Here is a 25022-nt window from a genome sequence, read left to right on the forward strand (position 1 = left end):
TCTGATTCTATGATTTCAGAGACAGCAATGGTTAAGATGCTTTGCTTCTTGAAAATCATTAAAACTGTCCAAATAAATTCACAGAATAATAGAATCATTTAGGGTGATAAGACCTCTAAGATTATCAAGTGTTAACTCAGCACCACCATCTTCACCCATGTGTTAACTCAGCACCACCATCTTCACCACTAAGCAAATGCCATATCCATATGTTTAAAAATTTCCAGAGATGATGATTCCCACAGTTCCCTAGGTACGCTGTTCCATTGCCTGTCTACTCTTCCAGCGAAGAAATTTTTCCTAACATTCAACTAAATCTCTGGTACAACTTGAGGCCATTTCTTCTCATCCTATCATGTTACCCATAATGTTGCCTTCATCCACTAAGTGGGTCACCTAGTCATAGAAGATCAGGTTGGTCAAGCAAGACCTGCCTTTCATAAATCCTTCATAAACCATGATGGCTAGGCCAAATTTCCTGGTTGTCCCATACATACCCCAGGATGGCACTCGGGATGATCTGCTCCAGGATCTTTCTGGCACTGAAGTCAGTCTGAGAGTTTCCTCAGATCCTCTTTACAACCTTTCTTGTATGTAGGTGTTACACTTGCTAGCTTCCAGTCAACTGTGAGTCACCCTCATTAGCCAAGGACTGCTGGTCAATGAGAGTCACTTAATCAGCCACTGAGTTAACAGAATTCACAACATCACTTACATACAATTGTTAAAATTAATATCAAATATGAAACATACAAAAAACCACAACTGGTAATAAATTTAGAAATGTTTGTCATTAAAAAATAATAGTACAATAACACAGAAATAAAAATCTTAAAACTAGTATAATATTCCTTTTCAGATTTAAGTTCATATTTCTGTCTGAACAATCAATCCTTGCTAAGATTTCTAATTGCAGGAAAAAGTATTTTTAACACATAACTGATCCTTCAATTATTTTTAATCAGGTCTACATCTAGAATGGTAGCCAGTACTAAATAATACCTTGTAGGCTTCAGCAAAAATGTCAATGTATAATTGCACTACACCTACACCACACCTGCTGATGTAATTAGTCATGTTTTACATTCCTCAAATAGAACAGCTGAACAGAAATACCATGCAGGAATGTTTACACTTTTAATTGGCAATTATTCTCTGATTTTTTTGTGTCAAAAATTTTTCTAATATCTACACCTGATCCTACACATAAGTTTTGTTATTATTGGTTGGTTTTGTAACATCATATAAGATGGTGCATTATGAACAAGGATTATTTGCAAGAATTTTTCCAAAACTGTTTCAGAATTAGAAAGGATACCATAATATTCTTCTCAGTATCAAAGAACCTTTTTGCAGAGATGGACAAAGTCATGCAAAGGCAAATCAAGCATCTGCATAGCACTTGCAAAGCCTGTCAGTGTTACTTCTGATAGCTTCCGTTCTAACAGTCCTTTCTACTGAGCTTATATAATACTAATTATATAAAACCTTTTCATAATCACTCTCTCAAGCCATAATGTTTGATCAATAGGGTTTAACCTTAGCTCATCTAAATTTAGCACAAGGCCTCTCTCTGATCTGTTTCAAACACAGTCTACTCGATATTTGTCTCCTAGCAAATGATAAGTTTGTTTTAAATCACTTGGTTTGTTCTCTAGGAAGAGGAAAGTCAGGATATACAAATTACTTAACAGTTAGAGAGGACTATAACTAAATTAATATATATGTGAATATATCTTGCTTCCCCAAATTATATTTTGCACATGTTTGCTGATTCTTTTTTCTATTGAAAATGCTGGATGCCTACACTAGATGTGTTTAGCATATTTGTTATACCAGTTCATATACATGACTTATTTACAAATTAATTTATGACACTTCTGAACTTAGTCCAGAGTGTCAAATTCAGTCTCCAATAGCTATGGGGAGATCTCATAGATTTCATCATGTATTTAAATTTAGGGGTAAGGAAAATATTTTTTTAAACTAAAAAATATATATATCAAATAAATTGCTCAAAAACCAGTGCAATTGGTAAATAACAGGTACATTAATCACAGTGTAACATAAGAATAAACTGAAACTGGTTTGCACACTGAGGTGAAGCAGGATTGCGTGTACCAGAAATCTAGGCAGAAAAATACTCCCCTGTATTACAAAATACTGTCATACAAATATTCATTATACATCTTATGTTAGTTATAATACTAGCTGCACTATCTCTTCATTGTAATCTTACACTTAAAACATGTAAATTATGATTGCTTTTGGTGCATAGGCAGCTTTTGTGTGTTTGTCTCAAAACAGAGATGGACTTGGCCCACAAATGTCAGAATTTTTTTCATATTTTAATCCTAATGAATACTCTTTGGATTTATGTATATTGGATATGACTGAAGTAAATTGATATAACTTTTTCCTACTGATACAAATAACCAGTTCAAAAGAAAACAGAGCTATGTACTTTTATAGTGCCAGAAACTATACCATGTTTTGCTTGTAGAAAACCTTAGACTAGAATTTCCCATGCTAATTATGTTCTATCAATCAGAAATAAGTAAGGCAATATATAAACTTCACCTGACATGGAAGGCTGTTTCTGTTTGCATTTTTTGCATCCAGTGGAATAAAAGCACTATTCAGGATCTTAAATTAATTTTCAGATTAATAAAGTCTTAATTTTCAGATTATTAAAGGCTGTCTTTCCAGAAATTTCTGGTTTAAATTCACAACACTCTTTGTGAAAACAATTACCCAATAATAATAGAAAGTAGATTGGCTCCTGAGAACTCCAAACACTGTGGTTCACAGTAAGGTTGTTCAACACAGTAAGGTTGCTCAGACACTTCAGACTCATGATGTAGAGTCCCTCATAGTAGGAAATACCCTCAAATATCAAGGGTTTAAAGTTAAAATTATTAGCTAATGAAAGAATATAGTTTTGTCTAGTGTCTCCATTGGACACTACAAGTAGCCTCCATGCAGTTAGTGGAGCAGCAGTGCAGGGTGCAGCATGCAAAGATCCCGGCTTTTTTGCATGTGCAATCAACAGGGCGCTCTCAAGCTGGTGCAGGGGTAGCTGGGAGTGGTGGGGAAAGGCACAGAGCTGGAGCACCCACATCTTTCAGGGGAGGAGAAGTTTGCAGCTGCACTGAGAGCCTCCCTGGAGGGGAAAAGGGCCTAGTGACCATCTGGCTGGTCACTGCAGTTAACTGTGAATACATGGTGGGGAGTATTAGAATTTTGGAGACCTCTCTCTATAGAAGCTATTTGAAAAGGGATGCATTAACATTTTTTTAATGTCTATTATTTCTATTTATCTGATATATGGATCATATTGGACCTGAATTATATTTTGCTCATTCTTTGTTAATTCTGTATATATAATCAATAAATCAGTATACCATTTCTATCATAATTTGTTTTAAACTACATAAATTAAGCAGGTTTTTTCCCTATGTTAGCCTTCACAAAGAATCTCTCAAACCTCTTTAAAAGAAACAATTACCCTTATAGTAAGAGTTGAGAATACAAGACCTCTTGCAAAAAACAGCCTGCAAAATACTGGTAGAGGGGCAGATTATTTTATACAGTTCTTTCTGAAAGAATGTTTAGAAAGACTCACACCAGGTGCTCATGCAGTGTTTGCAGATAGACTGAGCTAAGGGAGGCACACAATTCCCAGGGAGAGCTATGACTTATGTGGATTCACCACCAGAGCTCCTCTGCTGGATCTGACACCTGGGGAAACTTTCAAAGCCTTAGGCTTTTGCAGAAAAGATTTTAGAGGCAGACACTGTGCCGAAAAAAAAAAGAAACTTAACTCATTATAATGAGTTCATATAGCAAACCTGAAGAGCAGCAGAATCCCCTATTCCACACCTGCAAACACTCACTCTGCTGAAATCTGCTCTAGCTGTAGGTGATAGATGAACCTTTTTGGCAGCACACAATCAAGCGTACTGCAGCAATTCAACCATGATATCAGAAAGATCCATGTAACAGGTCAACCTGTGAGAGAGAAATGTAAAGTTCTCATCAACCTAAAAGGTTTAAAAAACCTTTAAAAGACATTTCAAGCTGTGACTGACAGATGATTTTCTGACATTCACTTTTGATCGATCTGTGCAAATAAATTCAAGGCCAACATAGTATCAGATCTGCAATCTGTATTTTATACTATATCATTCAAGGGGTATATAGCACTGAGAGTAATTAAAAAGCAGAGACGTTCTCTACAAAAATCCATTTTTCCTCTCTGAAATGGCAATAACCTAATAAGATCTGAATTAGACCATAATGGTTTTAGTTGAAATTTTTTTTTCTAAAATTTTAAAGATCTCTTGAGCCCCCAAATATTCTGTGGACATAGCAGAACCTGACGCTGTAAATTCCTATAAACTTGTTGGTGTCTTCCCCTACTTCAAGCCATTCCAAGATGAAAGTTGATACTGAGAGTCCTTATCTAGTATAAATGAAAAACAGATATTCATTTCTTCCTCAGGGAATTTCTTTAGTAAACAGGAAAGTCAGAGAAAAGGTGACTGAGGAGTAAAAGCACATAGAAAACAAAGCACAGAATCCAGAACCAATGAATGATGCTCAAGACAGACATGTTCTGACTCTTCCCTCTCTCTTCTGTGGTCTTGTGCATCACTTTAATCCCAAGTAATTTCCTCAGACATCTCCTGGAAAACTTGCCTAATTGTATGAAAAGCATTTGTAGCAGAATAAAATGCTGATAGCTGTTGAAATGTGCTATTTTTAGAGCTGCTTAACTTAGTAGCAATAATAAAATCTTAGGTGAAGACAGGAAAGAGTTGAAAAATTAAAAGAAATTGAAAGAATTTTTAAAATTTATTTATTTAAATGTTTTCTTTGTTTGCTAGGTCCTTTGGCTACCTTCTCCAATACTTAACCTGCCCTTTCTGCCTCTATCTCACTCACAGCACTGCTGTTTCTAGGTGACATTTAGAATTTCTGTAAGTGAAATTTTCACACATATTTTAATGGGGAAAGAATCAAGCATGACATATGGGTAATGCAGATAGCATTTATTTCACTGTGGGAAACTCTAACTTCACTTGCTACTTTGAACAATTGGGAATATGCCTCCTCCAAACTACCAGCTTGATAATATTTCAAATTCTATATATCTATGTGTAATCCTTGCCTAGTAAAATACTTCTCTTCCTTCTTCCTTGTAATGAAGTTCATACTGAACTATATTAGTATTATATATGATCTCAATAATATTGAGACTATTTTAACAGAATAAATTGACTAGCTCAGTGCAAAAATGTGGTTATTTACCACACATTAACATGTCAAATGCAGACATAGTCTCATTCTACCTCACTTTAGGGACCTCAAGAAAGTGACTAACCACAGTATGTCTATTACCAGTGCAATGACACAGACACCTTCATATGGTAAATCAGATCCTCAAGAAGGATCTTTTTCTGTCAGCTGCTTGAGTCCATAAGGCAGCTCTGTTCAGAGTGTTGGCTACTCAGTTCTGTGTGTAATCATGCACAAGATGAATCTGGACCTAAGTACCCATAAACTTTTACATGTTTTGGAAGGACATGTTCCCGTTAGCTCTCAGAACAAACATTTTCTGTGAAATGCCAGCAACTGCAAGATCACTGGGAAAACAAAAAAAAAAAAAGAATAAAAATACTTTGAGAAAATAATTAAGGAAAAGCCATACCAAAACCTGTTTCTGGAATAGGTAGTAGGAAATTTTTTGAGGTATAATATGAATATAATGATGCCTTGAATAGAGAAAGAGCAGCAAATATAAGCAGGATGATAGAGAGCACCTTATATAGAGAAAGGCAGAAGAATGATTTGAAAGTTTCTCTCTAGGGAGATACAAATGGAGAAAAAGCCTAAGAAACTGAAGAGTTTTCTGATTTTGGCCATCTATTGTAAAAAGAAAGCAGTGAAAAGATAGGTAAAAATTATTATTTTATATTCATTCTTTCCTTTGTTCCATGATGAGTTTTTCCAACTTCTCTTTTGTGAACTCCTTTTACCTTGGGCCCTGGCTGTTGGCGATGAAAAGACCAAGCGACCGAAACATTGGCAACATTTACAGAAGTTGATCCTTTGGGGAAAAAATCTAAATAGGATTTTCTGACTCACTTAAGGGTAGGCAGAAATGTCATATACATTTTTGTGTATGAACATGCTCAACAAGCTGGCTCATGTACCTGAAGCAGTCAAGATCAGCCAGAGCTAATTTACTCTGTGCATGGGACCTGGGGAAGAGGGAATTTAAAACACAGCCCTAGTTACAGCAAAATTTCCATGCCAGGAAGAAATGGTCTTATCAGAGATATTTGTCAATGTTGTATTTTTGTAAATAATTTTTAGGTCCAAGGAAATGGCTTTATGTGCTGCTTTTCTTTTCAGTCAACAAGTATTTTCTTGCACTGTTTGTCAATTATAAAGATGACATATTTAGGTAAGGAATATTTCTATTAGTAAGGGTCTAGTCAGCAACATGGGCTTATTCATCCTACTGCTTCATTTTCTGGCAGACAAATAACATTTAAGTGCTAAGCATTTAGGAGTGAAGTAGACTTTGTGATAGATTTCTGTTCTGAAGTGCTATCCTTGGTGTAGAGTCTGGTAATGAAGAGTCAACATTAGGAGCCTAGACTTCATTCACTGTATAAGTAGTAAGGATTCTCACTTCAAACATTTTATTTCTTTCAGTTTAGCCTACATTTAGCAAACAACTTTGGATGTAAAGTTAATTTCTATAAAGATATTTGTATTAAGATATTGAGAAATAGGATTTTATTCTCCACTTGATTTCTTTTCCAGCTGTCTCCACTTATTCATGTCGCCAGCTCTGTTGGACTGCTAAGTTCACTATGGCAAGTCTCTAACAATTCACTTGCAAGAACCTGTCCTTATTAGATTTAAACTATCCCTTGGAAAAAATTACCATTTACAGGTTTTTTTAGGTATATACCATTAATCTATTAATTTAATAGATTACTGGTGCCAGATTGAATAAGATACATTGCTTAAAGTTTAATTTCTCACATGGCAATTTGCAAAAGCTTCTGAAGATTGTTCTCTCCTGCACAGAGTGCTGTGCTGTGCATACCCAGATCCTGCATCTCCATAGCTGTGTATATTTTCATTTCCCAGGTGAAACACAATACATTTTCTTCCAAATAGCACAGTATTAAATAGCCATACTAAATCTTTGATACAACTGGGCATTTTGACAGTACTCAAAGCACTGGTTCCCTATAGATACGCATTTCATAAGGTCACATCATAATAGAAATTTTACTGATAGATAAATTAAGGAGAACAAGGCCTTGGTCATCAAGATGATAAAGGCAAGTAGCAGGTGATAAAATGGAACTGCCATGGTAATTTTGGCAGGCCAAGAGTCAGAGTCAAAAAAATTACTTGCATTCTGGCCTGAGTTGTAGACATCCATTGTATACATTTTCTGATGACCAGGTGTTTGGTCTTTTTCTATACAACTTTTGTGCAGAGTTCATATTTCCTCATCTGGCTCATAATTCTGAAACAAAGCACACTTCAATGACGTTGTAGCACTGACACCATCATCTAAAGAACATCACTAAAAAGAGCTTGTTCAGATCTGTGCATTTTGGCTCACAGAGAAGAAAGGCTTTTTTTTTAAAAAAAGCAATCAACTAAAATCTTTTAAATGGGCTCCAAACCTTTTCGTTGCTCAGCTGTGAACAATAACATCTAAACTGCTTTCTGTACAAAAGAGTTCTATACGAGGTTAACAGAAAATCTTGAATGGAATTTCCACTTCCATCGATTAGATTCAATTTACAATGCCATCAGAGTAAAACTTAATTTTATTTAACTTATTTTGTCTATTGTTATTCTGCACATCAGTAGAAGACTAACCCATTTTCTCTCCTATATGATCCTATTATCAATCAATCAATAATTTTCAAGTGAAAAAGGCAGAATTTAAAAACAGTTTCAATCTTGAATCTTTCAGAAGTCAATCTGTTCTCCTTGGTTTTGATCAAAAGGCAAATAGTGAAGAATAAAATTTTAGATCTGTTTATGTGAGTTTAAAAATTCTATAGTTGAAGTCACCTGCTATTTAGCACTGGGCGTGACAGACTTCAGACAAATCTTCTAGGAGCAGCACAAATGCAGCATTCATATTTTCACAATAAATGACAACAAATCATTTCCCCTCAGGTCTTAAAAGTAAAATGTGCATGAATCCCAGCTCCTTTACAAAGAAACTAGAATGAATTTCTATTATTTAATCAAAATCATCACTGCTTATTGCAGTTTCAGAACTGAAAGGTAGATGAACAAGTAATTACTAATCAAATATGAGAGTTTGGTTTTGACACTCGTTAAAGATTGAACCAACCACTCACTGACTGCCACAATATGCTGTATATTTTTAAGTATTACTGAAACAGTACAATTCAGAAGAAAAGCAATATGGTTTGTAGTCATAACATGACAGGAAACTTTTGATTTTCAAACAATTCTGTCTTTTACAATTTAACATTATCTGTAGAATTATCAGTAGATTGGGAGACTTATTCAGATCTGTATGTTAGCCTCTAATCTCAGAGGAGATTATTACAATTTCAAGTTTTCCTGCTTTCAGCTTCTTTATTTCTCAAATTGCTGCACACAAGTATTCAACTGCTTACCTTTCAAGCCTAAATGTTTTGGGGTTTTTTTTCTTTTAATAATAGATCTCCTTTAGAGGACTTTTCTACTAAATGATCATCATCTTGGGTTGATACACAGCAAGTTTTCCCCTTAAAGAGATGAAATATTCCATCATGTTAGCTTTCTAGGACAATTAAAATGTGAACATTCTGGGATTCTATTCTTTTCACAATTTATTCTGTTATTCTATTCTCAGCTTTAAAATATTTGTCTGGATTGCAATAGATCTATTAAGAAATAAAAGCCCAACATTTTAATTTTTCTTCCACCAACAGACAAGTATCTGGCTAAATGAACAGCTATTAAGCTATAAAAAGAGGAATGAAGAGCTACAAATTTACTTTAAAATTCTGTGGTCTCAACTTCTATTTAAAATTTATTCCTCAGTAATTAATTTTCGTATTTTAGTCTCTAACACTCAAGTCACTCACCCAGGTAAAGATATTGCTTAAAGCCTGAAGCAGCAACAGTTGCAGTATCACTCAATAGTATCCAGCCATGGTAGTTAACTGTTTATAGTTCTAGACAGCAACACAGGTATTTTATTGCATATAAATTTCTTTCAATTATTATAATATATCTTTAATTTTATATTGCTACCTCTCTATTGCAACCACAGAAAATACTGATGAAAAACAATTATGCCAGCTTTCTCAGGCAGAGTGATCCATTTTGATCCAGCTGAGTTCTCAAGTGAAATTCTCATCTGATAAAATCTCAGAGAAACAGGAGGATCACTTGTGAAATTCTCTTTTTTCTTCCTTCTTTTTTTCTTCAGGTTGTCCATTTTTCTGAAGTACATTAACTCCCTCTTTCAAAACACTGTTATCATTGTCCTTATAAAGTAGTGATAGAATTGACACTGCAGGATAATAAGATAATGGTTCCTGATGACCTGAACATGTGTATTCTGGGCTGCTCTTCTCTCTAGCATTTTTAAATCTATGGAAGTCTTCTATTTCCAAAGATGAGCATAATATGAAAAGGAGAAGTGAGAAACAGGCAGACCTAAAATGTTAAACCGGAATTCATAATCAGTCCAGTTTGAGGCAGATTCAACAACTCTGAGTTATGGCCAAATTAGTCTCTGTAAGCATGTTGTTCAAATATTAATAATTAATTATGATATTACACATTTTGAGCCCATGGACTGCAAACATACAGTTTCAGGCAGCAAGAAAACACAGAACAGAGGAAATGCTGTAGGTGAAGTGACAAGGAGTGCTTGAAACCTTTTTAATATAATCTTTTATGTGACATTAGAATGTTACAATCCAATAGTGTGGTGGCTGTGACTTTTTTGTTATCATTATGGCAAAAAGAGTGCAATTATATCTGTGTATGCACGGGTCCACCTAGATTTCAATCTGCCCAGAACTGGATTTTGCAAAAAAAAATCCAATTGCCAGAACAATTCACTCAAGGAATGAGTAATGTGTTCATTCTCCAGGGAAAGTGTCTTGTTTCTACAGCAAGAGAAAACTTCTGTCTTTTCACCATATCTGCAATTTTCAAACAGGCTCAGCCATCCTGTACTCCATCCTGTACAACCATCCTCTACTATTTTTCCTCTACAAGCTGCAATATTCCACAAGATCATCAAAGGAGCCTTGCAAATCAACCTGTCACTTCATAGAGCCTCTTTGAATTTCTGGAGGAAACATTCAATATTTTATAATTTTAGATAACAGATACTGTTAGAGATTCTGCTTCTAGGGATGCATCTCTTCTGTGCTTAACCATATTTAATTAAATTGCCTTGGTTTGAAGCCTGAGGTGCTAAATATGATACTTCTTTCAAATTTTCATGAAAGCTGTTTGAAAAATCTCATCAGTGGACAAGTACAGATTGTTCTTAAGCAGTAACCTTTCTTTCCAGGCATATGGCTGAACTATTCCAGGAAAGTAGTTTATTATTTGCTAAGAAAACCAGAGAAGATAACAATATGACAGGACCAGGATGAAATCCATCTGCCATTCAAGTGGAACAGAGGTTGCCCAGGGCTCTGTGCTGCCTCAGTTTGTGCACTGGTGCATTCACAGGCATTACCTGTAGAAAGTATATCTTCTTTTCCCAAAAGAAATCATAGGCATATAGCAAAAGAGTTTGGAGAATACATAAAAATGAATATATGAAAGCTGGATAAGAAAAGCTGGGGCCCCATTACAAAAAAAGCTTCATCTTACCAGCCACAGCTCTTTTTAATTACTGGTGTGAAAGACAACAGAATCACACAGAATCACAAAATTTCTGGAATTGGAAGAGACCTTTAAGATCATCGAGTCCAACCCATGTTCTAACAGCTCAACTAGATCATGGCACCAAGTGCCACATCCAGTCTTTTTTTAAACACATCAAGGGATGGCGACTCCACCACCTCCCTGGGTAGATGATTCCAGTATTTGATCACTCTTTCTGTGAAAAACTTCCTCCTTAATTCAAGCCTGTGTCTCCCTTGGTGCAGTTTGAGACTGTGTCCTCTGGTTCTGTCAGTTGCTGTCTGGTGAAAGAGACCAACCCCACCTGACCACAGCCACCTTTCAGGGAGTTGTAGAGAGTGATAAGGTCCCCCCTGAGTCTCCTTTTCTCCAGGCTGAACACCCCCAGCTCCCTCAGTCGCTCCTCACAGGGTTTGTGTTCCCAGCCCCTCTCCAGCCTCGTTGCCTCCTCTGGACGCGCTCAAGCTCTCAACGTCCTTCCCAAACTGAGGGGCCAGAACTGGGCACAGCACTCAGGGTGTGGCCTCACCAGTGCTGAGTACAGGGGAAGGATGACATCCCTGCTCCTGCTGGCCACACTATTCCTGATCCAGGCCAGGATGCCACTGGCCTTCTTGGCCACCAGGGCACACTGCTGGCTCATGTCCAGTCGGCTTTCACCAGTACCCCCAGGTCCCTTTCCTCCTGGGCACTGTCCAGCCACAGCACCCCAGCCTGTAACATTGCAGGGGGTTATTGTGGCCAAAGTGCAGGACTCGGCACAGACACACATTTTGTTGAGCCTTTCTTATTGATTAGCACCATTTTTTCTTGCAGATCCATTAAGTCCATTATCACCAAATTATTGCAAGTTCCACACATTTTATTTAAAACTCTACATATACATGGATTGGGAGGGCTGCATTTTTTGCTGAACTATTGTATTGTACTTGTAACATGGTAGACAATAAAAATCATAACCTCTAAGAACATATAAATAAGACTTCTTGAGCTCAGTAACATAAACCTCATTTATCCATGGACCTGAGGCTGCCAACACTAGAAGCACAGTTTTGCATTAAGCTGTAGGAATTTCAGTCTCATGAGAGGTCCTGCCTGCCATACTGCTTGTCTTCAAGTGCATGACACATTATCAGTAGCACAGCCAGATAAACTTGCAGTAAATTAGCCTTATAAAAACATGAATTAAAGGAGAAAGGGACCTGGATAAAGGAGGTTGCAGTTGTGTTGACTTTTTCCTGTAATCACAACCTTAGCAAACAACGGGTTTTAGAATCTGGGGTCAAAAGAGTGAGAATATGGGTTTTGGATTAAATGATCTAAACATGAACATTTTAGAAATTAAATTCTGGATACTGAACCCAGAGTTGCAATGGAATATCAAGTAATTATACCCACCTCCCTCATAAATTCGTTAATAAGCGTGTGTCTTATTTAGGTATAACAGCATTAGTTTACTGAGGTAGCTTTTTCCCTGCTCGATAATGTGTTCCCCTCCCTCTGTAAGACATTGTTTGAAAATGGTTTCCAGTAGAACTGGGAGAGAATGTGACAGGAGAGCTGGCTGAAATTCCAGTTTTACAGCAAGGGTGTAAAAAGATTTCTGAAATTAATCCTGTGCTCTAGGACACCACTTTGCTTACATTATTTACATAAAGTGTCAGGATGCTTGTAATACAATCTAATGCTACTGAGCTGAGCATAGCCAGTGACTTTTGCTGACTGCAGCAGGGGAAGATGAGCAAAGCTGGCATTAAGATAAAGACAGTGAAAACTCCACTGCCAGGAAAAAATAAAAGAAAAAATATGAAGAGGCAGAGAGGCAAACAATATAGATCAAAACTGTTTTGAAGAGAGCATTCAGAGTTCTAAAACCTAAAAGTGAATTTATCACATAAAACAGAATAAGCAAATGAACCTATAGATACACACCTTTAAATAGACTGAGCTTGAATATACCTATTGAGCAAGCAGGAAAAGGACTAAAAGGTCAGGACTGGTTCCTGAGAGAGGAGCAGAAAGGAGAGAAGCAAGTTAGAGAAAGATTAGGACCATACATTTCTCTTAAAGGGCCAGGTGAGGCAGCAGAAGGGAGGGCAGTAGGGACTGCCATTTCCCATGAAGGAGAAAGCCGGAGGGCATTCCACAACACTGCAAGGGAGCTTGCCCTGAGCATCCTTTCAGATGGAGTGGAGGTTGTGGAAGGTAATGACAGCAGAGATCTTAAACTTGTGTGTTGGTCAGAGGCACTGGCTAGTGGGGAGAGAAGCTGTTTTCAAAATCTGTTGAAGGGATTCGCAGACACAGCTGTAGCAGAGAGTTCCATAGCAGGACTTAAGAACAGTAGAATTACAATGAACAGCTGAATGTGTCAATGAGAGAATTCTGGTACAGGTAGCTAGAAACAGTATGAGAACATTATATGCTGCCTTTCTCTCCCAGTGTTTTCCAGCTTCTATTCATAATTGGACAAAATGGAAGAAAATACATTTTTAATACCCATTAAAAATTGTAGAGAGGCTAAAAATTTCCAGTTTATTTCTTGTTGATAATAATAGTTTTATGCCAACATTTATCTTAATTTGCTTTGCAAAGTAATCAATGCTCCAGAGGATGTAGAATTATAAACCACTACGATCCTCATTACAAGAAACCATGTATCAGCTTTGATAAAGATAAAACTCATAACTGAACAGCTTCAATAGAAATTTAAAAAATCAGTATCTTGATAAAGTAGAGAAATAGCATGACAGTCACAAAGCAATCTGCTATCAGCTGGCCATGAAAAACAGAGCACCAAAATTCCAATTGTATGTCAGCAAGTGGACATACAGCTGCCCGGTGTCAACAGGAAAAATCTGAGCGTCCTTGATTTGGCTGTTGACACGGTGATCATTATTCAAGATATAAAGGAACACAAACACTTCAAAGACAAAAACAAGCTGGTGCACAATGAAAGCTGCCAACAAAACATGAAAATATAAATACATACACATACAGGAAAGAGAAACAAAACTATTTTTCTTGCCAATTTGAGAAGAGAAAAAATCTGTTGCTCTGTGTTTTCTGAGCTTAATTTTGTTTTATCCAATCCCTTCTCCACAAATTCTTTCAAGGACTCACTTGGGTGAAGTTCTGAAAGATGTGGAAGATAACAGAATTCTGCAAAAATTGTCAAGAGTGAACACGAACTTGAAATCTGGTGGCCATAAAAGTTCTCATTTTAGGTGACCAAGCCTTGCAAAATATGTTCTACATTAAAATCCAGACCAAATCACTTGACATTCATTTCAAGTTTATCTGAATTCTTCTAATATTCACAGGAGAAAAAAAGTTCAAAACCACAGAAATATGGAGATTCGGTCACTCTAAAGAACAGAGTTTGCAGTATAAAAAATTGTCTAAACTCCATTTTAACATTCTCTAATGGACTAAGAATTTAACTCCTATGTTTTTCAAAATCATTTATATATATAAAGTGAACCCACAAATTGCTGGAAAAGAGACAAATCAAATTGGAAGGAAATATTGTCACAGTGTTACCCTGATGAAAATATATTATCCATCTAGCCTATTAAGTTACACTAGCAGTTACACTTCCCTAGAAGAGGGAAACTTCTGAGACAATTTTTACTCTTCTCTAAAATTCCATTTAAAACAACTTTTAAAATTAAAAAGATGATTCTATGTATGATTTCTACCCCTTCCTTAAAAAAAAGTAAATTATTTTTTCATTAATTTAAGATCTTAATACATTTACCAAGGCAGAAATAAATATTCAACTACACATTTTGTTGAATTCTTTGCATTCAACTCTATTTAGAAGCAAAGAACAAATATGGCATGCTTTCTATTTTTGACATCTCTGTAACAGAATCAATTATGCAATATGTAAAGAAAAAGAGAGGCAAAAAATCCAGTAAAATAATTAGTCCTATAGCACAATCATTGCAATGTTTTCTCGACACATAGTTCTGGCTTCTGTCTCTGTTTTGGGGGATTCTGTCCACATGAAGAAGAAACACAGCAAGTTATTTACAAACAAACAAATGAGAAAATTAGGCAATCTATCTAAGCCTTTGTCCTTTAATAGATTTTATCCTTGAAATGGGAGTAGGATGACAGAGAAACACCTTGTTAAGAAACTGTTGCAATTTCTAAAAACTAAATAAACCTTCCATTTTCATCACCTAGACCATATATCATACAGAAAGTGTTGCATTTTTATCTTCACAGTATTTCCCACTGTAAGAAAACCCAAGAAATCTTGTTTAAGTCTTAGGTTATACAATTCTTAGAATATTTTACAGTTATCCAGGCCTGATTCCTTACTTTCCATATGGAAGTCTCTGCCTCCAACCTCAAAGCTACAGACCCAATTCAAAGTGTCCCAACAAGATTCAGGATCCTTTCTAGTGGATGCCTGATCCATGGCATTAGTTTGAAAAGGAAGTGAGTGATAGACATTGTAAGCACATTCCTGTTTTCTGTTTGAGGAGCCTGACCTTATTATTTTCTTCAAGACTAAATCCATAACATATGCAAACTTCTTTTTTTTTTTAATAGAATAACATATAGAATAGTGATCTTTAACCAGTAACTATATTTTCTACCCACTAAATAGATTCTCTGAGTGACAGCTTGGGATTTTCCTAGGCATCTATCCCCTTGGACTGAGTACTGTAAACATAGAGACTTGATCTAAGAAGGACAAAATCATCTTTGCCTCCCTCTGAGAGCTGGATGATTAAACTGCAGACACAATAAAACATACATCAGGGATATGAGATCCCAAACATCTTTCTCATCTAATTTTTCTGAGGCTAGGGAGGCTACAAAATTCAAAGATTTGTGGGGTTGCATTTGGAATATAAACAAATTCATCATTTTAGAAATTACTAGGGAACTATTCCTAAAACACTGAAGAAAGGAACACAGAATCTTGCCTTGAAAACTCTACTTGAAAGCAATGAAAATATTCACCTGAGCAACCTATGACACCAATTGATACCAATTTATAGGAATAAAGGAAGTTCTGTGTTTAAGGAAGATGTTTACTTCCATGTGGTTCCACAAACAGGACAATATAGTTCCTCTTGCCTAAGGTATATGTGGAAATCAAGGTGTTTCATGAAATGCTCTTCTTATAACAACAAGTTTTTTGTTTACAGGGTTTTGGTTTAGTCAGGCATGTAAATCTCACTCCAGTACTTTGAACTGTAAGCAGGTTTTGTCAATTTAAACGGTATTTAACATGTATTTGCCCACCCACAGGTCAGAGTTCTAATGGAATTGACAGAGAAAGTTGAAAAAAAGCAAGGCATTTTGTGTCCTCATGGCTATCTGTAATGAGATATTCTCAATGACTATTCTCAGAAGTTGATCTTTAGGTACTTGTGATTCTTAACATGTAAAATGTGTTCTAAAGGATGACTCTTAGCATAAATAATGCATAATTTAATAGACAAAACTAGTCTCAGGTGGTTTTGATGGGGAGTTTTGTGAATATTACAAGATATATTTTCTTAAAGAAGACTTAGTAACAGTAGCTAAGCAGGTTTATTTTTTAATTTTTTTTTCTAGAGTTGTCTATCCTTTGGGGGAAAAACGTGCATAGACAAAGACTTATTACAGTAGAGGCTATCATTTCCAAATCTAACAGAAACAGTTTGCTCAGACATAGGATTCAGACTAAAAATGTTTCATTCTCAAAAGCACTGACATTCTTTTGATAGGGATTTCAATAAACAAACAAGAGTAGCTTTTTGATAACCCTCTTTCTATACAGTAGTATTTCACTGCAGAGGCAGAGCTCTTTACAGGCTCACTGCTGTGAATGAAAAAAGATGACAATCAGATTAAAGGCTTCTGAGGAAAACTTTATTTTATGTCAAGATATAAGCTGGTGAGTTTTATTTACAGTTCTGTGTCCTTATTCAGGGCATGCACGCTAATCTAGACATATGATTAGAAATGTTGAAATAGTTGCTGCTTTTCAGACCTCAACATATATGCATCCTTGAAGATATTTTTCATGTAACAGAACACCATAGGTATAGCCTACTGAAATCACTTCCTCTTCCTTGAAATAATATTTACAGAATGTTCTATATCTAACACATAAATACATACGAGTTTTCATCTGTTAAACAAAAGCCCTGAAATATTCACTCTGTATATTATCTCCCACTGTGCTTTAATCTATAAATGCTTTCACAAATACAGTTTGTCCACAAACAAACAGACCATGTTTTAAATAGACCATGCTTAGACAAACACATTGAATTTTCACCAGAGCATTCCTGGAAGTTTGATGTACCTCCTTCTTCCACAATTTTTTTCATATACTCCTACCTTTTTTGTTTTACTTGCACACAGGTAGGCTAAGATTCATAGCACCCTTTATGGCATGACAAAAAATGGACCTGTACTTTGCTGATAATTCTCTGAGCAAAACAGATATACACAGTCACTTTTTCTCCCAAGGAAACAGTTAATAGGTTGCAGAAGGGGGTCTCCTGAAAACACTACTCATTTTTCACTTCAAACACTGCTTAGGAACACTTTTGTAACGTGTCGGTACCATAGATGTCAGCAGGATCAAGACTCCATGATTATAGTTAAACAGGGATAAGCTACTACTGCAGTATAAGACTGTAAAAACTCCACAGGTAAACAAACATAAAAACAGTTGGATGAGAAACAAGAAAAGTAAATACATAGCATGTTAGCTTGCAGTCACTTGCATTTTGTTTCTGTTGGTACTACAGAACAATTCAGAAACATGCAAATATGCTGTATATGTATGTGAGAGATTTGGAAATGAGAAAATGCTGACTCTCAAATATGTAGAAATTAAAAGGTATTTGCAAAAAGTCTAATTGAAATATCTGTTTCAACAAATACTCCTCCTATATTTTTCTTTTCAATTTTTACATGTCTCAGAAGTCAAAAAATACATCTTGTGAATGCTTAGGGAAATGCTAACTACTGTATAACACTTAAGTGGCATGAGAAGTACTGTGAGCTACTAATGTGTATTAATCAAATTTTGTCAACCATTTGTAACATATGGTATTATAATTATGTCAAATATGTTTACAAAAGACATGAACAGGTGCTAACACTTGTGTTCCAAATGCTGACAGTCCTTAACAAGATGTTCTCTGGTTACCAGACTGTGTCCTGCAGACAAGGCAAGAAAAGGACTATAAGCTAGGGCCAAAAAATTTCCAAGTAACTTAAATTTCTTACCACACTTTTATGAAGTTTTCTGTTTTCATACTAATTTGATATAGACAGTAGTCAAGAGTCTACATTATGCATGAAAGATAAAAACAATTTTTACAAAGTATTATCATTTCCAATCCATAAGGTGAATGTAATATACATCTACTGCAAACACAGTTGTCACTAATTATTATTACTAACATTGTGCTGGATTCTAGAGGCCCTGCCAGACTGACAACCATGAAGTAGCTATCATATGTTCCTACACATAAAAGACAGAGTCTTTTACATGTAGGAGACACATGTCTACTGAATTCAAAATCTCAGAAAGATGCACAACAATGAAACACAATGAAAAGGGAACATAATGAAATGATGAAACATAATTTGAAGAGAAAGTGCAATTTGGAACAGTTTTATCCAAGAACAGTGAGGGCTTATTTTCATAATATAGCTCCTTTATCTCTAGTAGTGTAGTTGCCTAAAATTTTGCTCTTATTTGTGTTTGATCTAGAACAGTAAGCATCACATATGGTTCGGTTACCAGCACCTTTTAGTAGTAAGTAATAGAATGTGTAACTATTCTTCTTAAGAGGACAGAGTGTGCAGCGCTATTTCAGGCTGTTGAATATTTTAATTGTCAACCATTTAGATACTGTGCTTATAGGTACAATTACAAAGGCAAAGGAATGGACTGGCTTCTCTCTCTTTAAAGAATTGCTTTAAATAAACTGTCATTGATGTTAAATCATTTCCATTATTTCATTCTCCTCTCATTGCTTTGCTTATATCGTTACCCCTTAGAAATAATATGTAATTCACCTGTATAAATAGGTTCCAGGTCAAGTTAGAAAAATAAACAAATGTTTACTGTAATTAACAGTAAGTTTAAATTCTTAACTTACGCCCACATATGTCAAGCTAAGGATTTTCTCCAATGTTGATTACTTCAAGTAGCACTTTTTCATTGCTTTAAAAAAGACTTTAAACCATATCTAAAAGAAATTGCTTGCCTCAATAAAAACCTCTCCACTGTCTCATTCAAACGTGTCTTCTCATTATTCACATGAAGCTGCTGTAAGCCTTTGTGAAACAGGACTGACAGCACATTGTGGATTTCTGGTTTGCATTATTTAGGTGATGAAATTCATTATTTCTTCCAGTTACCAGTCATGTTTAGGATATGGGAAAAATGTGGAGCTCAATTCAAACATGGCAAACAGAGAATACCCGTAGAACATACAAATATTGCCAAGATATCTGGCTGAGGAAGTTCATTTGTCGTAACTTCATAGTATATATAATTTACAGCTGGTTTTAAGTCATTGCTGAGAAAAGTGATAGAGCATTTGTTATATCACTCAATCACATTGTGACATTTCTATTTAAAATTGAATAGTAGCATATTCCTCTTCAAATTTTTAATCTCAGATTTAAGCTATTACAAAATACTCAGAACATCTTAAAACAGCTTAATAATTGAAGCATGTATAATGTCCTTAGCTACCTTTGAAATCACAGCCCCAGGATCAGATGAAACTATATTCTAAAACAACAAATGCAGGCAGTGCTTACCCATCCGAATGGCTGGACTGATTCACCTCATGGTCTGCTTCTCTTTGTGCTATACTGGCATGATTGAGTGACAACATGGTTTTGTGCAATGTCTTTCATTGTAATGAAGATTTTTACCTAATCCACCAGTATCTACAAACATGTCTTCACTGCAGTATTAATCTAAATTTTCCCCTAGGTGTTGCCCACATGTTCATATCTGTGAGATCTGATCCAAATGTCATGGTAATTTAAAGCACAATCACAAAATAGAACCTTCAACCTTCATAATAATTTAGGTAAACTGGCTGTAAGATGTATGATATTTGACAATCTTTAAACTGCTTCTCTTTATTCAAAACACATTTCTAAACATAGACGCAATGGACTTTCTGTCAAAAAGGCACTGTAAAAGGCACAACATTCAATTCAATTTCGCTTCCTTCTCCTGTAACTACTTTACATAAAACCAGCTGCAGCAAAGGTTCATCTCTTTTACCAACCTGCTCCATGGCTCTGGGTCACTGCTGCTCGTCAAGCAGCCACGCCTTCCATCTCCACTGGCTGTGCTTGTGGGGGCCAAGAGGAGTCCATCATCAGTGGTTTGAGCTGAGTTCTGTCTTTGCTTTGTTGTCTGTGACGCCTTTGCCACACTGCCTGAAGCAACAGACAAAAAAGTATGATGTATAGAGCAATACATTCACCATGCCAATAAGAACTCAAAAGAAGATGCTTAAGCTTCCAGCCAGTGTAAAATTTTAAATTGGAAACTGCTTTTACCCAGACCTGAGTAACTAAAAAAAGGCAGGTTGTAATATTCTGTAACATGAAATACTTTGAATATCTTACAAATACAAAATGCTTTATCATGATGACATCCATTTTAAGATGACAGGAAATTTTAGTTGCATGCATTCGTAGATCATTCAGACATCATCAAAATGCATTTATTTTCTTCTGAATTTGAAGAATGTTCTTGTTTCTGAATAGAAAACAAGAATAAGGAAGAGGCAATCTACTTTTTACTAGGAAGAACAAAGGAAATAAAAAAAATAGAATGGAGAAAAATTAACTTATCCGTATATGAATCTTTCTATATTTTTTCATGGAAACTCTTTCTTCTTTCAAGAAGTATTTAATTTTAGATCAAACAAAAGAAAAACCACAGTTTTTTGCAGTAAAATTTAAAGTTTATTGTTTAAAATACTGTTCATTAAAACTAATTCATATGATTTAAAATATCATTCCACTCTTCCTACTAAGATTATTTCTTTGAGAACTGAATAGATTACAAATATATATATTAATTGGTTCATAACAATCACCTAAATATTTCTAAAATACTTTAAGGAATTTTTTTTTTAAATTCCCAAAAGCATTGAAGGAAATATGTATAAAAAAATGCTATCAAAAATCATCCAATACTATAAAGCCAAAGTTTATTACCTGTCTTCCTCTCAATAGCATTAAAAATTTTTAACAGATCAAAGTATTGTTAAGGTGAAACTAAGAGTATAAAAACTTAAATCAGGAAGGAATGAAGTCATGAAATTGCACGATAGGTGGAGGAGCAGATAATAACTGTTTGGAATACTAGAGTGGAGGTGAGTATATAAACAGCTAGGCACTAATATTTTGGGGGAAGACCCAAAACAAAAGAGACCCGAAATTGAAGTATTTTTTACAAATAATATATTTATCATAGGTAACCTTTTTGGTCAATCCTGGGTATTTCAATAAACAGCAACATGCACACATTGCATGCTGCATTAGCACATGCTATAGATATTCTCTCCACAGCAAATAACAAATGAGGTAAATGCATACCCTAGATGTATTCTCAACTAGCTCTGGTTCAAGCCTGAATTTTATCCAAGAAGGAGCATGAGAGTTTCTCTCTGCTATTTCTTTTTTTCCACAGAAATTGCCTTTAGCTTTTTACACCTCAGCCTTCACACAGAAAAGTGCTCTCCCTTGCTTTCCCTCTCTCTGTCTCTCCCATGCTCTTTCCTGCTACGTGCATTGCAAAATAACTTTTTCAAGCTGATGTTCTTAGTATATTTTACCTCTGAGACTGGCACATTAGTAGATGTCAAATGGCCCAAGTCACAAAGCATTTTTCATAGACCTAATTGGCTGAGTCTAACCTATATCAACCCACCTTCACAGAAGCCATTTCAGTGATGATTCCTCAGACAGGCAGCCTGCATTTAAACTGATTCCTCTGGTCAACAAGGAAAAAAAAAAACAGGGGAAAAATAAACACTGTAGTTGCTCTGGCAGGCTGGCTGCCTACCACACTTATTACTTTCTGAAATCCCTTTGAGAACTGTCTTATTTTATTTTCCGTTTAGCTCAAGATGAGAATTTCCCATTTTTAAAGGGTTATTTTTCCCACTGATATCAAAGCTTCCCTGTACCAACAGGCTATTTTTACACCATAATATTCCTGTAAAGAAACTTACATATACTCTTCCATACTACTCCAATAACAAATTACCATTGCAATTTCATATCTGACATTATATAAGTGCGTCCTCCATTTCCAAGAGAAAAATGGGTGTTGTTTCACTGCTGTCTGAAGCCTGTGGTAATCTCAGGCCATAACATGACAAGCTGACCTTAACAGTCATATACATAAAACATTAGCAGTCTACTATTCTTTCCTCCCTACCAGATGTCTGGAAGTTTCTGTAATATTAGGAATTCACACCTTATAGCAAATAATTGTCTCCTCAATTAAATTCCACCATCAGTCTAAAAGATATGAAATTGAGTAAAAAAGAAGGGCAGAAGACAACCAGGGCATGTCAGTGAATACAAGCAGCTTTGCCATTGACTTTTCTTTATATGTCCCTTCCAGTGTTTCAGGAATGGCCAAATATCCCATGTTTCTCTGCTTGTGTATGGTGATATAATAAGCATTTTCATCTTCTTTCTCTTACACATAAATAATTTTCAGGTAAAATTGGTGAAAGTCAAAAGGTGACAGTAAATAATGAAACTGGACTTGTACAAGCACAAAACTTTTCATCTGGATGAACATAAAAATTTATAAATGTACACCTCACAAAGTATTGTGAGCACCAGGCAGATAGGAAACTTTTCAAAACTGAGGGTGAGAAAAATTCAGGACAATAGCACATCTGGAGAATACAGATTGCAAAAAACCTCTGATTTTTCTTACCTCAGGCACTCCCAGTTTTGATAAAAAGAAGTTCAATAACAGTGGTTCATAACCAGTAAGATATCTTGTGGGCATACATTGGATTGAAAAAAAAAAGGGGTTTTTTTCCAATTAATCAAAAAAAATTAAGTGATAAGTTAATTCTATTTAGAACAACTCACATAATTATATGCTCAAATTAAAATAGGCTAAATAAAACCTAAAATATCAAGTTTTTTGCTAGATGGTTTCAAAAATTGTAATTATGAAGCCGAAGCAAAAAAAAGGTTCTATTCAGAAAAATTCAAAGTGAAATATTTTGACTTCAACTCTTTTCCTTTTCTTTTCACTGTTTTCACAGTTCTAGTCTGTAATCTCACTTTGGATAAGAACCATTCTTTCTAACTTTTCTAAGCCTACTAAATCAATTTTGGATGGATTGACTAATGCATCACTCAATATTTTACATTTGAGCGCCTCGTTGTCTTATAAACCAATTTTCAGAACTGTTCTTTCCGCTTAATTATTTTCCCAATGATTCCTGACACTGTATTAGATTTTTGAGGCACACCTGAATTTTGACCTCATGTTTTCAAAGAAGAATCTGCAATAATTCTGGTAATGCTGATTTAGACAGCAGTTTGTACATAAAATTAGTAGTTCAGCATTTTCATAATTGGTTCTCTTTAGATTGCATGTTATTCACTCTTAGTGCTTTCCTACCAATCATTGTATTGATTTTTTTTCTAAAATCTCTTATGTAAGATTAATTTAATATTATTCTTGATATCCATTTTCTATACAGAATGGTGAGTGAAGCATTCTAGTGAAGCAGCATCTTAATTTATAGATATCATTTCCCTATAATTTAAAATAATTTAAAATTATTTTTACACTCTTTTAAGAAAAATTAGATGCAGCTCAAAATATGTCTTGATTTTATAAAAAGAATTCTTTTAACCTGCCAAAATTTGTACTCTTTTAAATGAGTCAATATTTGCACTTTTCAATAGAAGCAAAATATTTTGGCTCTGCTGTTAACCCAGTAAATACTTTTGTTCCTCAGAGAGTCTATTGATCACTTTACATTTTTACCATGTCTATAAAGTAGAATTTTTGAAAAAACTTCATACTATCTATGAATGTTCTGCCTTCTCAGCTCTCTATTTAACTTGCTCTCTTATGTTTTTAAGTAATTCATATAAACATTTTCCTGTAGTTTTCCATTTCCATATTAAATTTGCTGCTTTAGGTTTATGTACTTTTGCATTCCTACTCAGGTGTTACGAATCTGATATCCCAAGAGCTGCATGAAGCCATTCTAGACATAGGTCCTGTGCACAACAGAAAAGTAAATCAAGATTCATGTCACCTCTTGCTCACTAACTGAGCAGTTTTTTTCCAATAAATAAGCATTCAAGGGATCTAAAATGTAGAGTTTACATCATGCATTTTTTGTTACAGAGTCAGCAGAGGAATAAGTGAAGTTTCCTGGTACAAATATATTTCTGCCTTAACCACGCTCTAAATTTCCCTTCGCATCTCATGGTTACTGTTACTGTCAGCCCAATACAGCCTAAGACTGTAATCTTATTCCTTTGGTGTGGCATTTGAACCTACTGAGATTCTGTTAAATTTTGAAAAACCCATCTTGCTTATTTTTCATATTCTATATGATATAATTACTCTAGGTGCTCCAAATTCTTCATTGGAACACGCTTCATATTGCTTGTGGGCTCCATAAATATATACAGCAACCTGGCCAAATAAAAAAAATGTCAGCTATTTGGCCAAATAAAAAAAATGTCAGCTTCTGCAGCAGAATATTTTCCCCTCTTTTTGCTTCAAACCAAACAATTCCTGTTTCTCTTCCCAACCACTCTGAAAATCATCTCATCTTGGCCTTAAAGTTCTGAATCATATCTCCTCAGAAAAACATTGCCAACCTTGACTACCTCGTTTCTGTGATCTTCAATAAATCAATTGCTACAAACCATTAAATGTAAAATTGAACAGGGTTTATGGAGCAATAGCAGACAAAATAATATGCCCAGATTTAAATTAATTAACAAGTAAAAAAAAAATCTAAAAGTAAAGTAGTTAGAAAAATTTTGCTTCTTCATGTGACAAG

This window comes from Molothrus ater, chromosome 5 (genome assembly GCF_012460135.2).
Source record: "Molothrus ater isolate BHLD 08-10-18 breed brown headed cowbird chromosome 5, BPBGC_Mater_1.1, whole genome shotgun sequence".
NCBI lineage: Eukaryota > Metazoa > Chordata > Aves > Passeriformes > Icteridae > Molothrus > Molothrus ater.